The 4733-nt window shown below is 33.7% G+C and overlaps 1 long non-coding RNA gene across 1 annotated transcript; it reads right to left on the reverse strand.

The window, feature by feature from the left end:
* Window positions 1-1347: 1347 nt before the first annotated feature.
* Window positions 1348-3607, reverse strand: LOC127855829 (uncharacterized). The gene is made up of 4 exons (XR_008037767.1): window positions 3487-3607; window positions 3054-3122; window positions 2385-2476; window positions 1348-1467 (listed from the first exon to the last, which is right to left on the reverse strand). It is a non-coding gene; the product is annotated as an uncharacterized LOC127855829 (long non-coding RNA).
* Window positions 3608-4733: the final 1126 nt, after the last annotated feature.

The raw sequence follows: 4733 nt of genomic DNA on the forward strand, positions 1-4733 counted from the left end.
ATTTCGATTCCAAGATTCTGTAACTCGTGTGTATTTTGCATGAATGATTGTATCGTTGCTACGCCTTTGTAACTCGTTTCACACGAATAACTGTACTTTCTTAATCTACCTATATCTTTTTTTCCGTTATACAGCTAAATTAAGCGTTACCAAATTGAGGCTATTTTGTAGGGATGACAAACCTAGGCAAATCCGTAACCGGTTAATCTGTTTCGATATTCGAGCGGTTAACCGGTTAACCGACTGTCGTATTGACACATACATGAAAAAAAACTTCCGAAAAACGTAAACGTTTATAAACAATTACATGTATATGCTAATATACTCTGTCGAGTTGATTGTCTTGTTACCTAATTACTGAAACCATGTTATCAATTAAATACTGTGTTTTTTTACAAATTGTGTTGGTCCTTTAAATTGTGAATATACATTTGGAATCCAATACTTAGTCATTTCTGAAAGTGACTTCCGACATTGTTTACATGCTTGTCGGTGAACTGTGATGTTTCTCTGTTGTAATATTACCTTCATGTCATTTACACATACTAGTAATTATTGTTCTACACCTTGACCAATGAAAGCTAGTGCAGAATTCGAATTACGTTGTGTTTTATTAACACTCATTATCCTTTAAGAATTACGTGCATTAACAGTTTGCTGATTAATAACAATTGTCAATTAGCGTAAATATATTTTGCTTTATTGATTTTATCAAGCAAGTGTAGTCAACACAATGGCACAATAAAACCTGTTCATTAATCATCTGCACCCCGATAGCGTTTTTTTATTGAAATAAATGATTGAAATTATTAGTAACTTGTATGTACAACTCGTTTTGTTAGTACCGCATGGTCTATGTATTAACGATAGAAAAAGACCATTTGTTATAAGTTGCATGATAAACATGATTATCTGCGAACGATATGTTTCAGTTTGTTACAATTACGGTTATATGATTACTTTTGTTTGTGCAAGGGACAAATGCATGTGTATTTCGCAACAATAATTGAGGTCACACAATTAAAAATAATTGTAATGAACTTGGATATAGGTACATTGACGTGTTCATATCTGTTACAATAATGGGTACGAATGTGACAACTATGATTCCTTAAACTACTGTCATACAGTGCTCAAGATCGATAGTTGGCCATTTTTCATCATTTGACCAATTCCGTTTGCGAACTAATTTACATTTAATGCGAGCAGTATACGACAAGTATACGTGCTTTTGTTTTAATATGCATTAAAATACACAACGAGATATCTTGCATAAAGAAGATTTATTTTTCCGAGGTATACACAACATGTGGATAAACATTGTTTATTCAAGATGAAATGCAAGTTTTAATTGTAATTTTCAACGATTAAATACATATTTCAATGGCTATTATAAACTTATTACAAAGGTCTTCAAAGATTTTGTTGTGCATCACTGTTTGTGGAGAAGCTGTTCGAGTGTCCAGCCTACAAAAAAGAAAAAGAAGCTCTTTACATGCGGCATATTTCCAAAAAGTTAAACACAAAACGAAACTGCCAATACCAACCCCCTTTATGTAACATAACAATTTAAAGAACGAATACAACCTATCAGAAACCTTGGACCATGTTCAGAGGTCTCTAAAGGAGATTCTTGATTTCTAGTCTTAGTATTTCTGAGACGACGATAATTATAATAGTTTTCCGCTAATGGAAAAAAAGATCAAATGAAAACGTTGCTCTATGCATTTAGATACAGTGTCGTCCCAGTTTCGCCTGTTCAGTCCGCACAGAGTAATCAGGGACGATACTTTCCGCTTTTATGTTTTTTTCGTTTAAAGGAAGTCTCGTCTAACAGAAAATCAAGTTTTGTGGAAAGTTTCGTTCCTTATTAGTCTGTTTGGACTGAAGAGGCTAATCGGGGACGACACTTTACACACAGCCGTTATTCCCAGTTTTCCCAGAGCGAGGATACCTTTACCCGTATTACACATTTCAAAACTGGTCTAAATGCAATAAAAATAAAACAACATACAAAGCCTTCACCTTAATTGGTAAAAATAGAACCCAAGTTTGAAAAGAAGAATATACTTATAAAAGTAACGCAATTTCCGAAAAGTTTCGTTATTATTATATATTATATATTTCAATATGCAAAAATTGTCAAGTGGTAAACAGACGTCCATCAAAGTGACCTCTAAATGTTTGATTTTGTTAGTGGAGGAACTACTCATAAAAGGGATGCATCTTGTAAACAAATATTTAGAAGAAAAATAAGCACGCTTCGACAGATAGATTTCGCAAACGAAGCTGTGTAACTAATCAAACAACATCTTGAGAAACATATTAATAATGTCAAGTTCCACAATAAAGATCCATATTTTACAGGTGATTTTTGAACGCACCTATTTTCGTTCTTAAACTTCGTCCGGGTTTTCATCATAGTCTTTCGGGCAGTCATCAAGCAGGCATTTGGTTTTTTCTAGAAAATCGCTGCCTGAAAGAAAGATGAAAATTAAACTAAAAGGATTTTTTCAAAATAGTTATGACATTCAATGCTTATTTATTTCCCGAATTGACTTATATAAATGTAGTATTTATATTTGTATCAACGGACTGACATAAAGCAAACATAACGTCCATCTATAGAAACACCAGCATAGTTATAATTTGAAAGTTTGAAACGGCTATGAAGTGACATATCTATAACGTAATACATGCACGCGTTTGCTTTTATTCCTTGAAAAGGAAGATGTAAATGAACTAATTTCGAATACATCCTCCAAAGAAATATTGAAATGCTTCCCGCCTTCCGTTTAGGGACTTGAAAGGGATAGATGCTATGTAGTTTTATAGTTATTTCATATATAATAAAAATATGACAAAAGTTGGATTTCAGAAACGATTAAATCATCCGATTCCTTAAAATAGTGCTATTAGCTGTCAAACTGTTCCCCTTCATATAGAAGACAGCTTTAAGTAAGTATTGAAATAATGATGCTATGACAAATGCAATCGATAAGAACAAAAATGCTGCCCCAGTTTAACACCAATACCCAGTGTTATAGACTCACTTTCTGGGTCTTTATCCTTGTCGAAGGCGATAAGAGCAAATAACTCTATGTCTGCGCGTAGACTCATGCCTGTAAAAAGTGTTATTTTAAATAAGTAATAATCAGCAACAGTTGCATCATCACCACCACGACCACCACCACCATAATTATCAGCACCATGATCATCATGATCATGATCATGAAGACATTAGTATGTACAAAGACATTGTATACATTCTATGTTAGTAATTATAAAAAGAATTTCAGCTCGTTTTTCATAGAGACATCTGCAGATAGTGAACATAAAATCACACATACAAACTACTAGCACTTTACCATTCCTTCGAATTAAATGCCATTACTATTAAATGATCGATAAGATGCCTTTAACCCTAAAAATATTAAGAAGACTTCTGGAACGCGTCTTAAAATGATGATATTTATTGAATCTTACATTTAACACTTTCTTTCGTTATATCATTCTGCCACACATCTTCCTCTGTTAAGTCCTGAAACACGGCAAGCATAACAAATATTAACACTGAGAGAGATGCAATACATTTGACAAGGTTAAAACCCATCCCTAAAAGCAACTGATTCGTAGGAAATCATTATAAGAATACTGTGCATGTAATATAAAGTAGTATCGTGTAGACTTTACAAGCGGATTTTGTTTGTTTTCAATAATAGTCCGAAAATATCAAGCAAGTTCGTTTGCACTTACGTCGGTTAGAGTAAGCATGTATATAAAAGAAATTAAAATACATTGCAAGATCCGAGTGTAACCGATGGCGTTCATTCCAGTTCTTATTTAGCTTAACAGTAAGAATGTCATGAATGTCTTAAACAATCTAAAGGTAGGCAAAATGTGTTTAATTCCGAGTGGTTCTTTGGAGTTTGAATAACTGGCGTGTTGCCTTTCACAGAAAGACGTTACTTGTTACGGTTACTGTATTTTAAAGTTACCCGTTGTTTATTATAATGCATACACATACTAAATCAATAAAAATCTTCCGACAGAACGTCTTCTTCAAAAAAAGATAGTTCGACTATGTATATATTGACAAAGCAGGTCACTCGCCATTTTCTCAACCAACGGAAGTGCGTCATTACCCATAATTAAATCGCTGTCACCCCGCTCGCGTATTGAAATGCGCGCACAGGCCGGGAACCTCGCTATTTCTCTATCTACTTTCAGTTTCAACAAAAACCCTCATGCTGATACCTCTGGTGATGATGAACGTGTGAAAATAAGCCCCGAAGAAAATTTATGACAAATAAAAATCACTGATAACATCACTGGTTAATTAGCACTGCATTAAGTTAATAGACATTGAGATGAGTCTTTCTTGAACTTCCTTGTTGATATGCTATAGTTTTGTTTGTTATTTGCGATAAATGCTATTCGTGTAAACAAATATTACTTACCTTAATGATATCAGCATTCTGGGTCAACCAGCTGCAGCGATGAGCCAAAAACAGAGTTTTGGTCTGCAATGGGAACAGGTTAAGTTCGTACACAATTGTTGAATGTAAGGTTGTTTAATGTTTAGTAGTTGTCCAGAGCATTTAGTTGTCAATTGATATTATCTAGAAACTGTTGTTTGATTTAAGATGTTAGCATTAACTCACATATTCCAATACATAGATACAGAACTTAACTTAATTTAAATTGACTTCAACAGGTTACATTTTCAGACC

This window comes from Dreissena polymorpha, chromosome 13 (assembly GCF_020536995.1).
Source record: "Dreissena polymorpha isolate Duluth1 chromosome 13, UMN_Dpol_1.0, whole genome shotgun sequence".
NCBI classification, from domain to species: domain Eukaryota; kingdom Metazoa; phylum Mollusca; class Bivalvia; order Myida; family Dreissenidae; genus Dreissena; species Dreissena polymorpha.